General features: G+C 39.9%; 1 protein-coding gene across 2 annotated transcripts in view; it reads right to left on the reverse strand.

Annotated features, from left to right (window-relative positions):
- LOC109408930 (programmed cell death protein 4) overlaps positions 1-25,509 on the reverse strand; it is a 76,011-nt gene that overhangs the window by 20,470 nt on the left and 30,032 nt on the right. The gene's annotated exons all lie outside the window — the stretch shown is intronic.

Here is a 25,509-nt window from a genome sequence, read left to right on the forward strand (position 1 = left end):
GATATAATGTTTTAAAAATGTGTTAAAAAATCTTATAAGTTTTACTAAAAGTTCTATAACTTTCAGAAAACTCATTCGATCTCGCTCAAAATTTTACCAGTGGAGCTTTGATATATGGTTTATGATTGATCAAAATTTCAGCGTATTTGATTGATGTATAAAAAAGTTATGATCACTTGAATGAAAAACTATTTTGGCCAAAAAATTGCTGTACGGACAATTGTTTGATACACTGTACTTTTAGGGATGGCTTTCTTATGTTTAATTTTCAAAAAAAAAAAAAAAATGAAAATAAAAGAATGTATTATGAGAAATTTTGTTTGTAAAATTGTAAACAGTAGAAACCCGAAGTACATAGCGTGATCAATGCATTGAAAATCTCTTTTTGATTGATTAAACTGTATACTATTTTTTCTGTTGAAGGCACAATGGCGAAGTCAAAACCAAAGCAAATGAACTTATCGTAGATGTTACAATCATCAAAGAGAAAACCCACTATATAGACTCTATCTATGGTTCAACACAAGAAGAATAGCATGTCCCCACAATACAATCAATATTCATAGCAGATTGGACTTCATCAAAGGACTGCGAGAAAAACAGTAACGATGCTTTCCATTGGCAGAAAATGGAGTATAAGGTGAGTTATTTACATATATTTGTTTCTTCAGTTTGGAAATCATGGATAGTGTGAGACAAATTAAGTCAATCGACGTCAACTGGAAATAATTGGAAAAAATATTTCATATGCTGGAATGCAGTAAATTTATTGATTTTAACTTCAAAAGAAACCTTAACAATTTAATTTGACTTAAACAAAGTGAAATGGTTTCATATGACATTATAATTGAAATTATTATAGTGAAACTAGGAGCGTTCATTGGAAAGAACACGCCACTACATATATGTTTGATAGTAAAATTAAATAAGAACAATCCGCTGTTTTTCAACTCAAAAACACTAATTATTTAGAGGTGTGAGAATGAAAAGCTACAAATTGAAAAATGAAATTATTCTACCCACTTTTTTATTGTTTGCCTTCATTAGAGTAACAGATGGATTGAACACACTAAATACTACAATTTATTTGTTAAATGAAATTTATTTCTCATTCCGCCATATTGAAAACTTAAAAGGCAGCTGGCGAGATTATTTTGGTAGCACCGGGCAGCAAGCCCATAATAGTGGCATTTGTTTTTCACAGGTGCTTGTCATCTAAATGAAAATTTACAGACCTACAGGATAGGAAAACCTGATATTAGAAACACTCCATAATTTCACACTTCAGAGTTTGAACTACTCAAGCCCACTAATGCTATACAATATTTCGATATCAGCGTACAGATTTCATCGGGCATCATTCTTTGTCGTAGGTGATTATCAGAATCTGCGTCGGAACAAACTTCGCTCTACCGCAGTTTCCAAGGTTATTTCAGGACAAAATATATTAGATTGTTCCCAGGTTATTCTAGGAAATGTACAACTGTAATTTTAGTTAAAATACCATGCAATTGTACAAATTGAAAACGATGTATTTTTCATGTTTTGTTTTATGATTTATAAGACGGGACACACAGGAATCGAGATCTGCAGCGGGAGATAATTTTTCACAAATTACATTCAATAATCTCTTGGAAACGGTGTGTGTAGAATAGTGTCACTTTCTCCGAAACCCTCAGTATACCCGCATCCACTTATTGCTTTGATCAGGTCACCTCCTATATACAACCAAACCAATGCTGGAATTATTTCATCCAATCATTCATACAAATTTTGAATAATCAGGTTTGAGATGTCATCACTATATATGTGGAACTATGTGGATCACAAACGAGATAAATGATTAGGTATTCTAAGTTTCGTAATGAAATGGAAAATTGTACGATTCAACTGATGCAAATCAGTTTGAAGCAAACCTACCTAAAATAAAAATTTAAAGCTTGTTAAGTCTTACTAAGTTTTTGATAAATCTATTCTGAGCATTGACAGATAGTGAAGCTGGTGAAGAATTAAAATCAACGCATGAATAATCAAGAAAAAAAGAGAAGAAAAAAAGGATACACCATACTTTCAAATATTAAGGTGTTACACTGGTTTCAAGATCTTAGTCAAGAGAGTATATCACTGGTTCTATTTCTGTATCATAAAGGTTTATGTTTAGTTCACTCTTACATTGCATTTAATGTTTCAGATGTTGACTGACATTCAAATACCACGGCAAGGACGATCGGTAGCCCAAAAGATGCAACACAGTAATCATACTTGAAGGCTTGAAGTTTCTGACGCGTTACAAACTCTAACCGGCGGGCAGCCATCTGTACATGGAAAATCGCATTTTATAATGTTTAATTAAGTTCAAGTGAAAACTATAAAAGGGGGGGAAGATGTAGGATCCTAGCCTTGATCGCAGTAGCCTTGAGATATGTAATTGACATATGCTTCATTGTAATAAATCATTATTGTTTCAACCACCGACACGAAGATTCTACAATCTTCAACACGAGAACTTCAACAAACTCTAAACAAAGTTCTATTCTATTCAAACCATCATCGATAAGTTATGATTTCAGGTTCATAATAACTGATTATTAATTGAAAAGTACGCAACAAATTAAGCTTCTATTTTATCGCTGACAAACATTTTCGGGGTATTGTCATTATTTGGACAAATTGAGACAAACGTTTATTCTCTGCGGTCTCTTTGTCGTTTGTTGTGTGTCTTATTTATCCGACAATTCTCTTCTCTGCCAGGGTGTCTACTCAATTATGAAAATGAAATTCCCTGATATTTCCAGGATTTTTCCAGGTTTTTGAAAATAATTCCAGGTTCAAGAAACACGAACAAATCGACTAAACTAAACGTGATATCAGATTTCTAGAAATTCGTGGAAGCGCAATTTTTTGGAAAATTTCTAGTTCCAACTATAATGACATTTAAGGACAACACCCCACCAGCATTTAGGATGGAAACACGAGATGATTTCCTGATGGAATTCTTAAAACAATCCTGGCGATACTTTAGGAGAATTTTCTGCATAGTTTGATGAAAATTTTGTTTAGCAAGGAAAACAACAAGAAATTACACTTTATTTTATAAAAGTTAAGCTTGGCCTTTCCAGCAGATAATCTTCAGAGTAGTTCCTGTGCAAACTTTCTTAAATATTGTCAGAAATTTAAAAAATTGCAGCTAACGCTTTTGAACAAATCCTCCAAGAAACCCTTCACGCATAACTTCAGTAATTGCGCACGAATAACTTCGTTGATTTTGCAAAAGAATCGCTGAAGTATGTATTTTCAGGAATTATAATTTCGCTAGATTCTTCTTCCCAGCGACTTCTCCTTTTATAGAAATTGCTATCAAAAATGTTAGAAATGTTTATAGGACTTCAGTCAGAAAATCCTTTCAGAGTTTCAAAAGAATTGACTTTAAATAATACTGCCAATTACACTCGAAAATTTAAAAAATGACATTAATTCAACTAGAGGAATTCTGAATTCTTTCAGAATAGTTGGGTTTCGTGGCCGTGCGGCTAGAGGCGTCAGTCATCTAGGCGTTTCGTAAGCCTCGTAGTGTGTTGATTCGATTCCCGCTCCAGTCGGGGAAATCTTTTCGTCAAACGGGAAAAAAAATTACAGAAAAATGTTATAAATCAATAGTTTTGGTTGTAATTGTTTCACTCTTGAAACAAGTAATTGGCAATTAGAATATACTAATAAGTTGACAATCATGTTCTAAAACTATTGCATAATGTCCATCGAACATAGTTTCTCTCGAGTTCGTTAAAATATTTGGAGCTCAGAAGCAACTATGGGAAAGAGAGTTGAAAATTCTTTCAAACATTGTTTAGAATAATTTATGATTTGTTCTAAAAACGTTTTCAGAAATGATCAGAAAAATATGTAAAACTTGTTCCAGAAGTCATCTAGTTAATTTCGCTAGAAATACTAATCGGGGATGAACCAGCCTCGGGCTGAAAATCCCCATAATAAAGAGCCAATAATAATAGAAATACTAACATCGAATCCGCCAGGAGTTTCAATTGATCAATCATATTCTGCGGGAGTTTCAGGAACTACGATTAAAATATATCTTTAAGTTCCTTCAGGTATTTCCCAACATCTACAGGCAATAGCGAATTTGTTAGGCAAACCTAAAAAAAATCTTTACAGTAATCTCATTTACATGGAAATGAACAAAAATAGCTTAAAAAATTTAAGTCACTATGCCAATATTTAGCGCAGCAATAGATTGAAGAATTTAATATTTGAGAAATCAAAATCCTAACAATAAAAGCATGTCGACTCAGTTTTCCGAAATATTTAAAACAATAGGAGATTGCTGTCGAAAAAGTACAAGTTAGTTTCAACGTCAATTGACCCTTAAGGGTAATGAATATCTGATAAATAATATTTAACAAGCGTGTAGTTAGTAGCGGCGCAGCCGAAATTTTTATTCGCTTTGAGGCATTTCTAACTGAAAATTTGTATTGAAATGGCAAACACAAAAATTCCCTGATTGTCACCAAAATTCCCTGAGAATTCCAGGATTTTTCCAGGTCGAATAAAATTCCCTGATAATTCCAGGTTTTCCAGGTTTTTCCAGGTAGTAGACACCCTGTCTGCTTGATTGCACGGATTGTAATTGTTTATACGCAATCAAGTGGATCTTTGCCCTATTCTTGCCAAGTTGGGACAAACCCATTATGCAGTATAGAATTGTCACGGCAAATGTAGCAAGCGATATTGCCATTATTGTTGCACTTTGCTTGAAAATCGATTCGCTAACTAAATAACAAATTGCATAAAATGCCTCACTCTGTAGCACTCTTTACTATCATAGCCACTGCATCAAATTTCAACTATCGCGTAACAATGACAATGTCAAACCCTGCATTTGTTGCGACAATCCACCCGATGCGACATAAGTTTGTCCCAACTTGAACAGAATTAAGGATAAAAATCGCACACCACGAGTTTAGAGATTTTGAAGCCTTGCATTGTGGTTTCCGAGCGATAACTTCGCTGTTAAAGACTTATCATCAAACAGTTCCGATTTTAGGTTAATAATAATCGTGTTGAAAGATACGCAACAAATTCAACTTCTGTTTTGTCACCAACTAAAATTTTCGAGATCATGTCATTGTCTGTTACCAACAAGGATAAAGAGTAACCGCCGCACCTTATTTGTTGCTTGTTTTATTTATGTCTCGTTTGTCTGATCGTAGCACCCCAATCTACCCTATCCGTTTGTTGTTTACAACGTTACATCGCTTCGCCTCGACGCAGGAGAAGAGGGTAAATTGACGAAGAGAGGGAGAGAGAGAGGTCGGTGTACCACGGTGCGGGAGAGTGAACATTTTCAAGGTCAAAGCCGCACCCCAAATGTAATGTAATGTTCGGTATATGTAGGTACCTAGGTATTTACAAAACCACGGACATGAGGATGACGTAGACGACGGTAATGGATCTAAAACTCAATTGATAGCTTTGAGGTACCGGAAGGAATTCAGGGGGGTTGTGGTCGCGAAGAAACCAAGGCGAAGAAAGGGAGGCGATTGTTTACTAGCATATCGTGGGTAATTTTTGTTTTTGCGCTTTTCGCAAACGTAGACCAGAGGATGCGATGGTAGAAACCTATAGGGGGTTGACGAGGGAGGGGACCAGTTTATCGAGCGGTGTGTTTATGAATCAGCCATCAGTAAATTGGGAGGTTTGTTTTTGACTGACTGGGCTATGCTAGCTAGCTAGAGAGCGCTAGAAAACCGGCAGAAACTGGTTAGTAAGTATGGATGATGGAACGATCCGGGCAAAGTTTCCGGTCCGGCAGGTCATTTTGGGCGTTGGAGAGGAGGTGTGTTTTTCTTCGTTCTGCGGTTGGGTTGGATGGAGGCAGATTTCATCAGTCGGTGTCGTTAAATTTTAACGACAATGCCTATTATCGAATGTCAGTCATGTTTGGTGGTTGAGTAGTTTTGACGGCAAATAGCAGTAGGCCGATGTTTGTTTATTAGCTGGAGATTTTTTTAAGGTTACTGAGATAGTATTGGCATACTACGTTTACTGCTCTTAATGGTTTTATGAAGGCCTTTAGTAAAACTAATTTATGAATATGTAATTCATTTCTTGCTTGCAACTAAGATGAAACCCTAACAAATTATTTATTTCTCGTAAGCTGTTACCAGTTTTATTTTTCTGTTACATGTTCGATTTTGACTTGTTTAATTTTCTCCTCATTTTAATGTGCATTTGTAGGGCTCTTATATCATTCAGGAGGAATACAGCCCTAGAAACCGGAGTAGTTGCATACTGTTAGATCATTTCTGGTGATAAATAACTGCAAGACAGACAAACCGGTCCCTAGCACGGACATCAAAATGCAGCCGTCTTGCAATAAGACCCAATTCGGCATGGCCCATTAAGATTAGTTTTCCTAGACAAAATTAAGCTATGAACACAAAACAAAGACTGTTAACAAGAATGCAATCAGGCAAACAAAACATAATTCCAGGATTGACTGATGGACCAAAACCAATAAATGAAACTTTGTCATACTGAGATCGTTAATTGTTATTCCTTTGAGAATTACTGGCCACTCACGGTGTACAATATTTAGAAGGTGATACCAGCGGCGTCATGGTCGCGATTTTTTCCACAGTCAAGTTCGCAGATTGTGAACAATCCTCGGTACTCATTTTACGTAATTTATGTTTAGTCCCTTACTGTCAGAGCTGTCAGATCGGTGTAACACGCTAAATATATTTTATACAAAAGGCAATTTACACGGAAAAAAAATACACGGTAATGAATATTTATTGGGTACCGGACTGGACACAGAAAATTTGATGGTTTTCTTTGGTACATCGAGGTCTTGAAATTAGTCTATGGTGATACCTTTCGGAAATCTGACACTTTTTTGATGACGTAGTTCAAATCGTTCATAGGCGATCTAGTACTCCACACCAATTTGATCTACGTGAAAAACGATAAGAATGACGTCACATGTTTACATCCAAAATCGATGTTAACATAGGTTACTAGCCTGCCTTGTGATATTTATGCCGTGCTGGCCACTGTTATGTTTTGTGCTGTAAATGTGAATTCGTGGTGTTTCATTTTGTTGTGCATTTGTAATGTTCTATTTACTTTTCGTCGTGAAAAGAAAAATAGAGCAGTTATTGGGTTCCATTATTGTTTATCCGTAAATGACTCCCAACTATGGGCCCTAGCATTTGTAGGGTTCCATGTTGAATTTGTGTTACAAAGCTCACTTTCCTATCCAAATGCTTCACCAATTCCTCAGAAAATTCAATTGCTGAAACGCCTTGAAACTCGTCTGAAATAGGATTGAAATTTCCCGAAAGCCCCTTGCCTAAAATTTTGTAGAAACCTCTAAAGCCCCTTCGAAACTTCCCTGAAATGCCTTGAAACACCCTGGAACTTTCTTGGAAAGCCACTGAAACGCTTTAAAAGCTTTCAGAAACAACCCCTCAAGAATTCCTCGAAAACCCGAAAACCACTCTCCAGGCCCCTGTAACTCGCTGAAATCCCTGAAAGCCCTAGCAAAATTCTCTAAATCTTCTGAAACGCCTTGAAACCCTCGGGAAGCTCTAGGAAACTCCCTGAAACACCTTGAAATTCTACGAAACTCCGCTTAAATTTAAAACCGAACTAACTAACAAATTTGCTACAGATAATTAAAAAGTTGGACTACCGGATTGAACCAAATGAATATTAGCGAACTATGAACAAAGCATGCGTTCATTCAACGTTTAGGTTCCAGACTTCCGGCACATTTTTTTTATAATATTCAATATAAGGGAATTTCAATTGACAGTTATCACGTAACGTGGAGTTGCATACTTGAAAACCAAATGATAACAAAATGCAGCACTAGCTGTTAGGCAATAGGGTCTCAAAATTGAAGACAAAATCTCGTTTTACCCTTCTTACACTCATAAGAAGGGTAGAAATACCGCTCGAAAAACCGTCATTCAATCCGAGGCCCGCAGGGCCCAGTCTCATATACCAATCAACTCAGCTCGACCAACTGAGCAAATGTCTGTGCGTGTATGTTATGTGTGTGTGCGTGCGCGTATGTTACTAAAAAAGTCACCCACGTTTCTCAGCCGTCTGATATCCGATTTGGATTCTCTTAGTTGCAAATGAAAGCTACAACATCCTAGTACCTAGAACCCTATTGAATTTTATTACGATCAGACATTTGGTTACCGAGATATCTTTCGAAGAGTACTTTGAAGTAATATAGGTTAGCTTATTGAGAGATTTTTGACATATAGCATATTGATAACTATCTCAGCCATCTGTCAACCGATTTCGGTTCTCTTAGCACCAAATGAAAGCTACAACATCCTAGTAGAATGCCCTGAAATTTTATTTCGATTGGACATTTGGTTATTGAGATATCTTTCGAAGAGTACTTAGGTGTTATACAACTAAACTTTTTGAGATTTTTAACAAAGTGTATCATACTAAATATCTCAGCCGTTTGTCAATCGATTTGGGTTCTCTTGGCACCAAATGAAAGCTACAACATCCTAGTAGATTACCCAGAAATTTTATTAGGATTGGACATTTGGTTACAGAGATATCTTTCGAAGAGTACTTAGGATTAACACAACTAAACTTTGAGATTTTTGACCAAGTGTATCATAATAAATATCTCAGCCGTCTGTCAACCGATTTCGGTTCTTCTGACAGCAAATGAAAGCTATAACATCCTAGTAGAACCCTATACAATTTTATTAGGATTAGACATTTGGTTATCGAGACATCTTTCAAAGAGTATATATAGCAACTAAAGTAGCGAGTACAGCTTTTCCAATAGGGTTCTAAAATTAAAGAGGAAATCCCGCTATTTTTGAATAATACCATCAGGCATGGAATTATTTCCCGTAACGTGGGTAGATCACCGTGAAATGTTACGTTACGGCGTAAGATCTACCGCACATTAAGTTTTGATCTTGCAATTTTCCTAACGCTAACGCTAATGCTAAAGCTAATACCATGAGGCATGGTATTATAATCGGAATTGTACTTTACTCGAACTCGAAAAACGAAGGATTGATGAGAAAATTCGAAATAAGCAAAATAGTAGAAAGTTCTAGTTTGTTTGACATTTGAGGTCGATCTTGACGTGATGGAATTCGACATTTTTCGCACTGGGTATTCAAAAATGTTCCTATCTGACATACACGATGAAAAAAAGTTGGTGAAGTAGGTGTTATAAATTAGTGGAGTTACAAAAGTTTTGAAAATTGAAAATCATTTATTTTTAACCACGGCTAATAAAACATCAAATAATGAGTAAATATGCACTATATTTTGTGGTATGAACCAAGAATCTAGATAGGGCTTTAGGAGCATTCAAATAACTGAAGTTCCATGAACCATAAATGAACTATAAAAAGTGTGTAATAAGTAACAATGAACTCGAACTAGGGCAAATCTAATTCAGTTTGGGAACCCCTGCCATCCAAAACCTCCGAACTACCTAGAAAGATGGCCTACGTGAGCCCAAAAGTTTCCGCTCGCTCGAACCAGCTGTGTAGCATCATGTGGATTTTGCTACCTACGACGACCGGGACGGGAAGAGAAGGCACCACGATGGCGCTATTGCGCAGAGACGAGGCCACCCCATATCATGGACGGTATTCTTCTTCGACTTCTTCGATTACTTCTTCATCGTCCCAACTACAATATCAATACCGAGGCACCCGGCGAAAAATACCCGCACCTTCCTGTAGGTATTGGTGTCGGGAAATCGTATGATACGGAAAGGGACCGAAAGAGGGGCCCGTCCGGCCGGCCGAACCTCTGGGGATAGAGAATGGAGAACCACAATATTTAGGAAGTATTGTTTTGTTTTTCTTTTTTTTCGTTCGTTATTTTTGTAGGATGTTCGCAATTTTCTAGTGTAACTTTTGGAAATGGACAGACTAGACAATGTGAGCGAACTGAAATTCAACACGTGCATTGATAATGATAAGGTCTCAAGTAATGCATAGTGGAACTAACATTTAGTGATAGTTTTATATTCAATAAACTCTTTCGAGATGTTACATCATGCTTTGTTATGAAAATAAGACGCATTATTTTCTTGCATTTATCTGTCTGCCTACTTTGTTCGCACACAAACCGACACGACTAATCGTGTTTTGCCGGCTTTTCATGTACGTACGTGTATTTTCACATCGAAGTATGCGTGAAATTATGTCACAAGCACACAATTACGATGATCACAGTATGCGTATTCCAGCCTACATAAAACCAATACAAAGTCGGGTGAATCGACACGAACGATATGATGGAGCGGCCAAAATGCCTTTGCACAAGCAGGGACCAGGCATTTTGCAGAACCAAAATATTATGGTCCGTTGCCTTGCGTGTCTGTCTGTCCGACTGCAGAAAAACAACAATACAAATCCTACGTAAATACGTGGATATAGCTCATCACGGAAGACAGGGACATGGGCACAAGGGCCTGCGCAGACTAGCATGTTCCCACGTCGTCAACTGTGGTCGTATGTGACGAAAATATTTATTTCGTACCATCTACGACGACGGGTTGAAATTCTTAAATAAACTCCGATGAAAAAATAGGAGTTCAAGATTTTTCCATTCGATCTTGAAAGGAACACGTGGTTGTTCAGAGGTTTTTGTACCATCCAAGTAGGCGGTCTGATTCGATTAGAGAGTCTAGCAAACCAAAGGGTTGCTACTGCTATGCTACACAAAAACTGTTTCCAGGTCATCGATTGAACATACGAAACTAGCAGGGACTAGTTTTCTGTTGTCCGGTTTATCAGCAACCGATAAAAGAAAATTAAAACCGTTTTATATGGCAGACACATGTCGCCGCCGAGTGCAGCTGATAACCGGTTCATTCGTTCGTTCGAGTGCTGCTCATGTTATAAAGAGCCCTATAATTCAATCACCTCGCATGTCTCGCTGCACCTTAATATGTAACTTCGCCATTTTTCTTTATCAAATTTTGGCCCACGTTTTTGGACGAGATAGTCTATTTTTGTTCTTCATTTATTTTGATTCCCCTTGCTTGTTTTGATCGCCAAAGTCGACGAAATTCGCCAAGACGTTGTTATTTACGTTCTTCGTTTTTTGCTTCAGCGCCAACATCACATTGTTATTCATTCTGACTTCTGATGCAAATCGGAAAGCAGAAAGAAAACAAAGAAATGGCAGAACAACAAGATAAGTTATACAACAATCGTAGCAAGCCACGACACCGTCGTCCATCCATCCATCCATTTGCCTGCCTCGCCTACTGCGATGCGATCAGCGCGACGAGAACCCACGACCGCGATGTGTATTCAAGTGTTTACACCCAGAAGCGTGGGACCAGCAGGCAGGGGTAGGAGCGGCTTCATTTTTTATGATTCTGAACCGGTCGGACGTCGCGCACAGCCATCATCAGCCAGTGTTCTGGTGCGGGTTGGGTTGTGAAATACAACAAGAGAGAAAGCTCAAACGTACCGAACCGAACCTGCTGCTTGCTGTGTCGAGCCGGTAGAAAAACTGTGAAACGATGTAGCAAATTACAGTGCCATCGAGTCCGAACGAAATCGCTCTTTTCTGGAAGAACCCGGAGAAGATTCTGGAATGGAGCGCAAAATTAGCCACGATGTGTGGGAATATCTGTAATGGATATCTTTTCCTTTCGAGCTTGAAATGAATGTTTGAAACGTATTTTAGCCAACTGACAATACAAATCATTGACGTTTTTGTTCACTGAACAATGAAGATAAACAGACGAGAACTCATTGGAACTCATTCACTCTTTAAAAGCAACTACAATACCAATTAGAAATCAACTTCATAAAGTATCCGGATTCCATGAAAAATGTCATCGTGTTTTGTCTCAGTGTATCGTAGGAGTTTATATTAGGAGCTAATCGGAAGAGTTTCCAAGATCTCATTGGGAACTCACTAGAACTCAATAGAATTCAGAAACGGAATCCTTGTAAGGAATGCACGGCAGTTTTTTCAGAAATTTGCTAAAACTCTTCGGAATTTATCAGGCTTCTCATGAATTCTCAAGAAATCGCTAGTGTATTCTTCCATAGTTATGTCACGAATTCACTTAAAATTCTTTTCAGTAATTCGTTCAAATTCCTGTCAAACAGGCACTTAGTAATTTTACTTCAGAATCCATACGAATTTCTTTGAAAAGTTCACAGAAATCCCCTGGGATTTTTAGGAGGAATTCACTAAAGCTCGACTCAGCAATTCACTTGAACTTTTTGCATGAATTCATTAGCATCCGTTTAATAAATTCACTTTAAGAAATTCACTAAAACCCCTTATTTTAAAAATTCATTCGAATTCCAATCAGGAATTCACTTCTGTTTTGAATTTCTGAATGAATTTCTCGATTTATCACTTAAATTCAGCTGAAAAAAAAACATTTGAATTCCAATCACAAACTCACCCGAAAGTTTTTCTAATATATATTCAATTTTTCTGATTTTCTTTTAGTAATTCATTCTAATTACTGTAAGAAAGTCATTCGAATTAAGAATCTTCACGCAAAACTGGACTGTAATCCATAGTTTCGTGAATTTTGGTGCCAGGGAACCTATTGAATAATCAATTTGAAATTTGTATGGGAGCAGCAATTTATTGAATCACCCTTGTCGGATTTTGGACTGGGCGGAGCTGTCAAGCAGTTTACCAGCTGTAAAGGTGATTCACTCGTTCGTTGTAAGGAGTTCACCCGAATTTCAAAATATTCTCTACTTTTCATACGGGTTCTTTTGAGGATAAAGCCCAAGTTTCGAACAAAAGTTCACTTGAATTCTTCTCACGAATTCACTCGAATACCAATCAGGAATTCACTAGTTCATTGTAAGGAGTTCACCCGAATTTGATAGAGCCATTTTTCTTCACCAGAGTTTGTCGCAATTCCTCTCAGACGATGTTTTTGGAAATTCTCTTACAGAAATTCAAAGGAATCGAATTTAAGAATTGAATTCTTCTAACAAATTCATTTGTGTACCTTAAAGCAATTCACTCGAAAACCTCAAAGGAATTCATTCGAACTCCGGACAAATCCTCTCTCTCCTCTTCTTGGCGTAACGTCCTCACTGGGACAAAGCCTGCTTCTCAGCTTAGTGTTCAATGAGCACTTCCACAGTTTTTAACTGAGAGCTTCCTCTGCCAATGACCATTTTGCATGTGTATATCGTGTGGCAGGCACAAAGATACTCTATGCCCAAGGAAGTCAAGGAAATTTCCTTTACGAAAAGATCCTGGACCGACCGGGAATCGAACCTGTCACCCTCAGCATGGTCATGCTGAATACCCGTGCGTTTACCGCCTCGGCTATATGGGCCCTCAAACAAATGTTTGCTTGGATTCTCAAGAATTCTTTTCTCAAAAATTAAAAATTTTGCTGGAATTCTTCTCAGGATTTTTTTTTGTTCGTTACAAGAGTTCACCAGAATTCTTCTCAGGATTTTTTTTTTGTTCGTAACAAGAGTTCACCAGAATTCTTCTTACATATTGCTCTCGAAAATTAACTGGAATTCCTGTCAGAAACTCATCTGTATTCTTCTCAATATCTCGCCAGGATTTCTCATAGGAAGCTGTCAAGCTTTCACTAAAAACTTCATTTGAATTCCGTACAGAAGCTTACCATAATTCATGTCGAAAGTTCACCCGAGTTCGGCTGAGTATTTACTGGGATCTCTGTCAAGTAGGTATAAACCGTATTTTCTCTCAGAAATTCATAGGCATTATTCTCAAGATTTCTTGCGGATTTTACGGAGAATTTAGCTTAAGTTCCTAACAGAAGTGCACTTAAATTCTTCTCAGGAATTCACTCGAATGCCAATCAGCAATTCACTCGGTCGTTGTAAGGAGTTCACTCGAATTTAAGTACTCAAATTCCTCTTAGAAATTCACTCGAATTCTGCTAAAGGACTTCATTTGAAAACCTCGAAGAAACTCAACCGAATTTCTCAACGGATAATTTCTAAACGTAGCTCATTCGAACTCCTCGGCTCTTGAACATAATTCATTCTAATTTTTAAAGAACTTTGACTGAATATCGTGAAGCAATCTACTCACATTCCTGAACGAAATTCACTCGAATTCGTCAAGAGAATTCACTCGCATTTTTAACAGGATTCACTCTAATTACTCAATGGAATACACTCCAATATCTCTACGGCGCATTCACTAGAACCCTTCAGACGAATTCACTCGAATTATTCAACGGAATTCATTTGAATTCTTAATTCACTCGAAATGCGCTTGATTCTCTCAATGAAATTATCTAGACTTTTTCGAAGGTGTTCGCCAAATTCATCAACGCAATTCTATCGATTTCCTACACGGAACTCACATCAATCTTTCGAATTTTTCAACGGAATTCATACGAATTTCTCATTCGAATTCCTAGGAGGAATTCTGGTGAATTCCTAGGAGGAATTCTGGTGAATTCCTAGGAGGAATTCTGGTGAATTCCTAGGAGGAATTCTGGTGAATTCCTAGGAGGAATTCTGGTGAATTCCTAGGAGGAATTCTGGTGAATTCCTAGGAGGAATTCTGGTGAATTCCTAGGAGGAATTCTGGTGAATTCCTAGGAAGAATTCCGGTGAATTCCTAGGAGGAATTCTGGTGAATTCCTAGGAGGAATTCTGGTGAATTCCTAGGAGGAAATCTGGTGAATTCCTAGGAGGAATTCTGGTGAATTCCTAGAAGGAATTCTGGTGAATTCCTAGAAGGAATTCTGGTGAATTCCTAGGAGGAATTCTGGTGAATTCCTAGGAGGAATTCTGGTGAATTCCTAGGAGGAATTCTGGTGAATTCCTAGGAGGAATTCTGGTGAATTCCTAGGAGGAATTCCGGTGAATTCCTAGGAGGAATTCTGGTGAATTCCTAGGAGGAATTCTGGTGAATTCCTAGGAGGAATTCTGGTGAATTCCTAGGAGGAATTCTGGTGAATTCCTAGGAGGAATTCTGGTGAATTCCTAGGAGGAATTCTGGTGAATTCCTAGGAGGAATTCTGGTGAATTCCTAGGAGGAATTCTGGTGAATTCCTAGGAGGAATTCTGGTGAATTCCTGAGAGGAATTCTGGTGAATTCCTGAGAGGAATTCTGGTGAATTCCTGAGAGGAATTCTGGTGAATTCCTGAGAGGAATTCTAGTGAATTCCTGAGAGGAATTCTGGTTAATTCCTGAGAGGAATTCTGGTGAATTCCTGAGAGGAATTCTGGTGAATTCCTGAGAGGAATTCTGGTGAATTCCTGAGAGGAATTCTGGTGAATTCCTGAGAGGAATTCTGGTGAATTCCTGAGAGGAATTCTGGTAAATTCCTGAGAGGAATTCTGGTGAATTCCTGAGAGGAATTCTGGTGAATTTCTGAGAGGAATTCTGGTGAATTCCTGAGAGGAATTCTGGTGAATTCCTGAGAGGAATTCTGGTGAATTCCTGAGAGGAATTCTGGTGAATTCCTGAGAGGAATTCTGGTGAATTCCTGAGAGGAATTCTGGTGAATTCCTGAGAGGAATTCTGGTGAATTCCTGAGAGGAATTCTGGTGAATTCCTGAGAGGAATTCTGGTGAATTCCTGAGAGGAATTCTGGTGAATTCCTGAGAGGAATTCTGGTGAATTCCTGAGAGGAATTCTAGTGAATTCCTGAGAGGAATTCTGGTTAATTCCTGAGAGGAATTCTGGTGAATTCCTGAGAGGAATTCTGGTGAATTCCTGAGAGGAATTCTGGTGAATTCCTGAGAGGAATTCTGGTGAATTCCTGAGAGGAATTCTGGTGAATTCCTGAGAGGAATTCTGGTGAATTCCTGAGAGGAATTCTGATGAATTCCTGATAGGAATTCTGGTGAATTTCTGAGACGAGTTCTGGTGAATTCCTGAGAGGAATTCTGGTGAATTCCTGAGAGGAATTCTGGTGAACTCACCAGACTAACGTTTTGCTAACCAAACGGAGTTTATACTTCAATTTCCGAATAAATCAGAATGTAATCGTTGCAGCGATTCAATTCACAACGCTTGATTCTCCAATTGACCGTTCCAAACCAATTGCTTCTGAATCCGACTCAGAATGTAAACAATCGTTCATTACATTACTTTACAGAATTTTTGAACTCGGTAAACTGATGATCATTTTTGCGTGAAATGCGAAGGAAGGCAATACAGTAAATTGGAAATACTGTTGTAAAGATGTGTAATGTCCTCCTCTCCTCTTCTTGGCGTAACGTCCTCACTAGGACAAAGCCTGCTTCTCAGCTTAGTGTTCAATGAGCACTTCCACAGTTTTTAACTGAGAAATTCCTCTGCCAATGACCATTTTGCATGTGTATATCGTGTGGCAGGCACGAAGATACTCTATGCCCAAGGAAGTCAAGGAAAATTCCTTTACGAAAAGATCCTAAACCGACCGGGAATCGAACCCGTCACCCTCAGCATGGTCATGCTGAACACCCGTGCGTTTACCGCCTCGGCTATATGGGCCCTCAAACAAATGTTTGCTTGGATTCTCAAGAATTCTTTTCTCAAAAATTAAAAATTTTGCTGGAATTCTTCTCAGGATTTTTTTTTGTTCGTTACAAGAGTTCACCAGAATTCTTCTCAGGATTTTTTTTCTGTTCGTAACAAGAGTTCACCAGAATTCTTCTTACATATTGCTCTCGAAAATTAACTGGAATTCCTGTCAGAAACTCATCTGTATTCTTCTCAATATCTCGCCAGGATTTCTCATAGGAAGCTGTCAAGCTTTCACTAAAAACTTCATTTGAATTCCGTACAGAAGCTTACCATAATTCATGTCGAAAGTTCACCCGAGTTCGGCTGAGTATTTACTGGGATCTCTGTCAAGTAGGTATAAACCGTATTTTCTCTCAGAAATTCATAGGCATTATTCTCAAGATTTCTTGCGGATTTTACGGAGAATTTAGCTTAAGTTCCTAACAGAAGTGCACTTAAATTCTTCTCAGGAATTCACTCGAATGCCAATCAGCAATTCACTCGGTCGTTGTAAGGAGTTCACTCGAATTTAAGTACTCAAATTCCTCTTAGAAATTCACTCGAATTCTGCTAAAGGACTTCATTTGAAAACCTCGAAGAAACTCAACCGAATTTCTCAACGGATAATTTCTAAACGTAGCTCATTCGAACTCCTCGGCTCTTGAACATAATTCATTCTAATTTTTAAAGAACTTTGACTGAATATCGTGAAGCAATCTACTCACATTCCTGAACGAAATTCACTCGAATTCGTCAAGAGAATTCACTCGCATTTTTAACAGGATTCACTCTAATTACTCAATGGAATACACTCCAATATCTCTACGGCGCATTCACTAGAACCCTTCAGACGAATTCACTCGAATTATTCAACGGAATTCATTTGAATTCTTAATTCACTCGAAATGCGCTTGATTCTCTCAATGAAATTATCTAGACTTTTTCGAAGGTGTTCGCCAAATTCATCAACGCAATTCTATCGATTTCCTACACGGAACTCACATCAATCTTTCGAATTTTTCAACGGAATTCATACGAATTTCTCATTCGAATTCCTAGGAGGAATTCTGGTGAATTCCTAGGAGGAATTCTGGTGAATTCCTAGGAGGAATTCTGGTGAATTCCTAGGAGGAATTCTGGTGAATTCCTAGGAGGAATTCTGGTGAATTCCTAGGAGGAATTCTGGTGAATTCCTAGGAGGAAATCTGGTGAATTCCTAGGAGGAATTCTGGTGAATTCCTAGGAGGAATTCTGGTGAATTCCTAGGAGGAATTCTGGTGAATTCCTGAGAGGAATTCTGGTGAATTCCTGAGAGGAATTCTGGTGAATTCCTGAGAGGAATTCTAGTGAATTCCTGAGAGGAATTCTGGTTAATTCCTGAGAGGAATTCTGGTGAATTCCTGAGAGGAATTCTGGTGAATTCCTGAGAGGAATTCTGGTGAATTCCTGAGAGGAATTCTGGTGAATTCCTGAGAGGAATTCTGGTGAATTCCTGAGAGGAATTCTGGTAAATTCCTGAGAGGAATTCTGGTGAATTCCTGAGAGGAATTCTGGTGAATTTCTGAGAGGAATTCTGGTGAATTTCTGAGAGGAATTCTGGTGAATTCCTGAGAGGAATTCTGGTGAATTCCTGAGAGGAATTCTGGTGAATTCCTGAGAGGAATTCTGGTGAATTCCTGAGAGGAATTCTGGTGAATTCCTGAGAGGAATTCTGGTGAATTCCTGAGAGGAATTCTGGTGAATTCCTGAGAGGAATTCTGGTGAATTCCTGAGAGGAATTCTGGTGAATTCCTGAGAGGAATTCTGGTGAATTCCTGAGAGGAATTCTGGTGAAATCCTGAGAGGAATTCTGGTGAATTCCTGAGAGGAATTCTGATGAATTCCTGAGAGGAATTCTGGTGAATTTCTGAGACGAGTTCTGGTGAATTCCTGAGAGGAATTCTGGTGAATTCCTGATAGGAATTCTGGTGAATTTCTGAGACGAGTTCTGGTGAATTCCTGAGAGGAATTCTGGTGAATTCCTGAGAGGAATTCTGGTGAATTCCTGATAGGAATTCTGGTGAATTCACCAGACTAACGTTTTGCTAACCAAACGGAGTTTATACTTCAATTTCCGAATAAATCAGAATGTAATCGTTGCAGCGATTCAATTCACAACGCTTGATTCTCCAATTGACCGTTCCAAACCAATTGCTTCTGAATCCGACTCAGAATGTAAACAATCGTTCATTACATTACTTTACAGAATTTTTGAACTCGGTAAACTGATGATCATTTTTGCGTGAAATGCGAAGGAAAGCAATACAGTAAATTGGAAATACTGTTGTAAAGATGTGTAATGTCCTCCTCTCCTCTTCTTGGCGTAACGTCCTCACTAGGACAAAGCCTGCTTCTCAGCTTAGTGTTCAATGAGCACTTCCACAGTTTTTAACTGAGAAATTCCTCTGCCAATGACCATTTTGCATGTGTATATCGTGTGGCAGGCACGAAGATACTCTATGCCCAAGGAAGTCAAGGAAAATTCCTTTACGAAAAGATCCTAAACCGACCGGGAATCGAACCCGTCACCCTCAGCATGGTCATGCTGAACACCCGTGCGTTTACCGCCTCGGCTATATGAGCCCCAAAGATGTGTAATGTGTGGTAAATTAATTAACTATTTATAAAAAAAAGTCAGTTAACCCCTCAAAAGTTCACTCAAATCGAAGAAATTTGTCGGAAACACTCACAGTAGTTTAGTTGTTTTTTTAAGAAACATGCAGGTTTCCTTCACAAGCATGCATTTTAATTTCCATCGGTTTTTAAGCGGAGCCGCGTTATCTCGGTGGCCATGTGAACGAATTCGTTTACTGAAAACACGGCAACGCTTAAACGTCAAAAAATGAACTCGTGCATTGTATCATGATAAATTTATCGAAACTCAACTCAGGCATCGCAAGCGTTCGCCAGCATTTTTCTTGAAAATTCACCGATGATTCATTCGGAAACTTACTCGAATTCATCTGATTTGGAATTCATCGGTGAACCTTATGTGTTCACCGGAATATGTACTAGCATTGAACTACAATCAAACCCTCGTTCCAGTCGACTTTTTTCATGCGGATGTCGAAGTGTTGGTGGGAAATGTTTATTTTTGGCACAAGGTTCACGCATTGGTGCATAGATGCCAGGCGCAAAGTGGATAGATTGTTAGAAGATTACTGTGAAGCGACACTGTGTTGTGATAGAAGTAGAAAGGAAGGGAAAAACCTTTTTTTTTTCAATCCGTTTCTGGTTCTGACGATGGCAGAATTCATCCTAGGAATTCATCAAAAGTAAATCGGATGAACACATGCATTTAACTATTATTATAGCATTCATTCAAATCTGGTGTTCACTCGAATTTATTTAAGGGGTCCATATTGTTAAAGCATACTCGATACCGTTTCAGAAATTCACTTGCATGTTTCTTAAAGATTGTTTTGTATTACTCTCATGAGTTTACTCAAACAGCAGGAACAGCAAAGAAACTTCAAAACTTCTAAGGCTTTTTTTCAATAAGTATACAAAAATCGCCTTTGTGAAAAGGTCTTATGAATGCTGATAGTTCACCGTATTTAATATTCCAAATCACTGCCGAGACCAACGGCAAGTCCAATGTTTGCCAACAATCGTTATCATCCGCAATCTGCTCACGTTCATCCACAATAATAGAGTGCATTGTCCATGCAGCAAGCAGCGAGTGAATGATGAGTAGTCGGCTAGTCACACCCCCAGTGTCGAACCCACCTCACACACCTCCCATCATATTCATCGACGGGCCGGACCAAGCCTTCGCCATACCTACATTTCCTGATCTTCCTGAAAGTGCATTCGAGCCGTAGTCGCCGTGTCACTTTAAAGTTCAATGCCACCTAGCCGTGCTGTCGGGTTCGACTGCACTCTATGACGACAATGCATTGCAATGCACCGACCGCGCCGCGACCGGTCGAGTGTTCCTTTCACTAATCAACTAATTAGATGCATCCAATGCATAGCTATACCTATAGATATAGGGGATCGTCACACCGGTTAGTACAGGTTCTTCGGCGCAAAGACTATTATAGCCGAAGCTCAAAAACATCATCGGTCGATTCTATTTTTAACGTTCCTGCGACTAACTAGAGGCGTAGAAAGAACGCATTGCCGGTTCTATCGACATAATAGGCTAAAACAGACGGCGAGACCAGGAGAGCAAGCGCGCTATTTTGTAATAAACATTTGTTTGTCTAAAACCAAGCTCCTATCGCTGCTCCTACTTTTGCCGGGGGTTAAGCCAGCGATAAATAAGTAAACCCCCTCTAGGCATAACCGGTTTTCCCGGTCCGCTTGCTCCCGCACAGAACATCTAGCAGGGACTAGGTTTTGCGCAGCGAAAAGCAAAACAACATCGCTTGGCCATGCCATACCTACTTATCTACCATGCTCTCTCAAAGAATGGATGTTTTCAAAATAAGCCCGAATTCGCTCTGTGTCAGTAGGGCCAAGCAAGCTTCTCAAAGGCGGAAGTACGACTAGAAAGAAATTGCGCGGAAACAGATGTGTGGGGGACTTCGATCGCAGCATGTCATGCTCGCAAGAAAATAGTGCTCATGCAAAAATACCTTTCCCGAACACAGGCTTCAAAGTCGACTCGACATGATTGAAAGTTGCTTAAATGCGGATCAATTTCTGAGACGAAAGCGAGTGAATTCCTTACAGAAATGGACCATGCACGCGTTGACCCGTTTGAATTTTGAGCGGTGCCGGGTTATCCAGGTGATCATGGAAACGAGTTCATTTTCTGTAAACATGGTACCGCTAAAACGTCAGAATAATAAACTTGTGCAGAGGTCCATCATTATGAGTTTCAGAAACAAATTCGTCAAAGATATCCGAGATAATTCTTGCGAGAAATTCATATGGCCTCCTGAGAGTAATTTGAGTGCATTCCTGAGAGGAATTCTGATGAATTCCTGAGAGGAATTCCGGTGAATTCCTGAGAGGAATTCCGGTGAATTCCTGAGAGGAATTCCGGTGAATTCCTGAGAGGAATTCCTGAGAGGAATTCCGGTGAATTCCTGAGAGGAATTCCGGTGAATTCCTGAGAGGAATTCCGGTGAATTCCTGAGAGGAATTCCGGTGAATTCCTGAGAGGAATTCCGGTGAATTCCTGAGAGGAATTCCGGTGAATTCCTGAGAGGAATTCCGGTGAATTCCTGAGAGGAATTCCGGTGAATTCCAGAGAGGAATTCCGGTGAATTCCTGAGAGAAATTCCGGTGAATTCCTAAAAGGAATTCCGGTGAATTCCTGAGAGGAATTCCGGTGAATTCCTGAAAGGAATTCCGGTGAATTCCTGAGAGGAATTCCGGTGAATTCCTGAGAGAAATTCCGGTGAATTCCTGAAAGGAATTCCGGTGAATTCCTGAGAGGAATTCCGGTGAATTCCTGAGAGGAATTCCGGTGAATTCCTGAAAGGAATTCCGGTGAATTCCTGAAAGGAATTCCGGTGAATTCCTGAATAGAATTCCGGTGAATTCCTGAAAGGAATTCCGGTGAATTCCTGAAAGGAATTCCGGAGAATTCCTGAGAGGAATTCTGGTGAATTCCTGAGAGGAATTCTGGTGAATTCCTGGGAGGAATTCCAGTGAATTCCTGAGAATAATTCCAGTAAATTCCTGAGAGGAATTCCAGTGCATTCCTGAGAGAAATTCCAGTGCATTCCTGAGAGAAATTCCGGTGAATTCCTGAGAGAAATTCCGGTGAATTCCTGAGAGGAATTCCGGTGAATTCCTGAGAGGAATTCCGGTGAATTCCTGAGAGGAATTCCGGTGAATTCCTGAGAGGAATTCCGGTGAATTCCTGAGAGGAATTCCGGTGAATTCCTGAGAGGAATTCCGGTGAATTCCTGAGAGGAATTCCGGTGAATTCCTGAGAGGAATTCCGGTGAATTCCTGAGAGGAATTCCGGTGAATTCCTGAGAGGAATTCCGGTGAATTCCTGAGAGGAATTCCGGTGAATTCCTGAGAGGAATTCCGGTGAATTCCTGAGAGGAATTCCGGTGAATTCCTGAGAGGAATTCCGGTGAATTCCTGAGAGGAATTCCGGTGAATTCCTGAGAGGAATTCCGGTGAATTCCTGAGAGGAATTCCGGTGAATTCCTGAGAGGAATTCCGGTGAATTCCTGAGAGGAACTCCGGTGAATTCCTGAGAGGAATTCCGGTGAATTCCTGAGAGGAATTTCGGTGAATTCCTGAGAGGAATTCCGGTGAATTCCTGAGAGAAATTCCGGTGAATTCCTAAAAGGAATTCCGGTGAATTCCTGAAAGGAATTCCGGTGAATTCCTGAGAGGAATTCCGGTGAATTCCTGAGAGGAATTCCGGTGAATTCCTGAGAGGAATTCCGGTGAATTCCTGAGAGAAATTCCGGTGAATTCCTAAAAGGAATTCCGGTGAATTCCTGAGAGGAATTCCGGTGAATTCCTGAAAGGAATTCCGGTGAATTCCTGAGAGGAATTCCGGTGAATTCCTGAGAGAAATTCCGGTGAATTCCTGAAAGGAATTCCGGTGAATTCCTGAGAGGAATTCCGGTGAATTCCTGAGAGGAATTCCGGTGAATTCCTGAAAGGAATTCCGGTGAATTCCTGAATAGAATTCCGGTGAATTCCTGAAAGGAATTCCGGTGAATTCCTGAAAGGAATTCCGGTGAATTCCTGAAAGGAATTCCGGAGAATTCCTGAGAGGAATTCCGGTGAATTCCTGAGAGGAATTCTGGTGAATTCCTGAGAGGAATTCCGGTGAATTCCTGAGAGGAATTCTGGTGAATTCCTGAGAGGAATTCTGGTGAATTCCTGAGAGGAATTCTGGTGAATTCCTGGGAGGAATTCCAGTGAATTCCTGAGAATAATTCCAGTAAATTCCTGAGAGGAATTCCAGTGCATTCCTGAGAGAAATTCCGGTGAATTCCTGAGAGGAATTCCGGTGAATTCCTGAGAGGAATTCCGGTGAATTCCTGAGAGGAATTCCGGTGAATTCCTGAGAGGAATTCCGGTGAATTCCTGAGAGGAATTCCGGTGAATTCCTGAGAGGAATTCCGGTGAATTCCTGAGAGGAATTCCGGTGAATTCCTGAGAGGAATTCCGGTGAATTCCTGAGAGGAATTCCGGTGAATTCCTGAGAGGAATTCCGGTGAATTCCTGAGAGGAATTCCGGTGAATTCCTGAGAGGAATTCCGGTGAATTCCTGAGAGGAATTCCGGTGAATTCCTGAGAGGAATTCCGGTGAATTCCTGAGAGGAATTCCGGTGAATTCCTGAGAGGAATTCCGGTGAATTCCTGAGAGGAACTCCGGTGAATTCCTGAGAGGAATTCCGGTGAATTCCTGAGAGGAATTCCGGTGAATTCCTGAGAGGAATTTCGGTGAATTCCTGAGAGGAATTCCGGTGAATTCCTGAGAGGAATTCCGGTGAATTCCTGAGAGGAATTCCGGTGAATTCCTGAGAGGAATTCCGGTGAATTCCTGAGAGGAATTCCGGTGAATTCCTGAGAGGAATTCCGGTGAATTCCTGAGAGGAATTCCGGTGAATTCCTGAGAGGAATTCCGGTGAATTCCTGAGAGGAATTCCGGTGAATTCCTGAGAGGAATTCCGGTGAATTCCTGAGAGGAATTCCGGTGAATTCCTGAGAGGAATTCCGGTGAATTCCTGAGAGGAATTCCGGTGAATTCCTGAGAGGAATTCCGGTGAATTCCTGAGAGGAATTCCGGTGAATTCCTGAGAGGAATTCCGGTGAATTCCTGAGAGGAATTCCGGTGAATTCCTGAGAGGAATTCCGGTGAATTCCTGAGAGGAATTCCGGTGAATTCCTGAGAGGAATTCCGGTGAATTCCTGAGAGGAATTCCGGTGAATTCCTGAGAGGAATTCCGGTGAATTCCTGAGAGGAATTCCGGTGAATTCCTGAGAGGAATTCCGGTGAATTCCTGAGAGGAATTCCGGTGAATTCCTGAGAGGAATTCCGGTGAATTCCTGAGAGGAATTCCGGTGAATTCCTGAGAGGAATTCCGGTGAATTCCTGAGAGGAATTCCGGTGAATTCCTGAGAGGAATTCCGGTGAATTCCTGAGAGGAATTCCGGTGAATTCCTGAGAGGAATTCCGGTGAATTCCTGAGAGGAATTCCGGTGAATTCCTGAGAGGAATTCCGGTGAATTCCTGAGAGGAATTCCGGTGAATTCCTGAGAGGAATTCCGGTGAATTCCTGAGAGGAATTCCGGTGAATTCCTGAGAGGAATTCCGGTGAATTCCTGAGAGGAATTCCGGTGAATTCCTAAGAGGAATTCCGGTGAATTCCTGAGAGGAATTCCGGTGAATTCCTGAGAGGAATTCCGGTGAATTCCTGAGAGGAATTTCGGAGAATTCCTGAGAGGAATTCCGGTGAATTTCTGAGAGGAATTCCGGTGAATTATTGAGAGGAATTTCGGTGAATTCCTTGTAGGAATTCCGGTGAATTCCTGAGAGGAATTCCGGTGAATTCCTGAGAGGAATTCCGGTGAATTCCTTAGAGGAATTCCGGTAATTCCTGAGAGGAATTCCGGTGAATTCCTGAGAGGAATTCCGGTGAATTCCTGAGAGGAATTCCGGTGAATTCCTGAGAGGAATTCCGGTGAATTCCTGAGAGGAATTCCGGTGAATTCCTGAGAGGAATTCCGGTGAATTCCTGAGAGGAATTCCGGTGAATTCCTGAGAGGAATTCCGGTGAATTCCTGAGAGGAATTCCGGTGAATTCCTGAGAGGAATTTCGGTGAATTCCTGAGAGGAATTCCGGTGAATTCCTGAGAGGAATTCCGGTGAATTCCTGTGAGGAATTCCGGTGAATTCCTGAGAGGAATTCCGGTGAATTCCGGTGAATTCCTGAGAGGAATTCCGGTGAATTCCTGAGAGGAATTCCGGTGAATTCCTGAGAGGAATTCCGGTGAATTCCTGAGAGGAATTCC

Source organism: Aedes albopictus, chromosome 1 (genome assembly GCF_035046485.1).
Source record: "Aedes albopictus strain Foshan chromosome 1, AalbF5, whole genome shotgun sequence".
NCBI classification, from domain to species: Eukaryota; Metazoa; Arthropoda; class Insecta; order Diptera; family Culicidae; genus Aedes; species Aedes albopictus.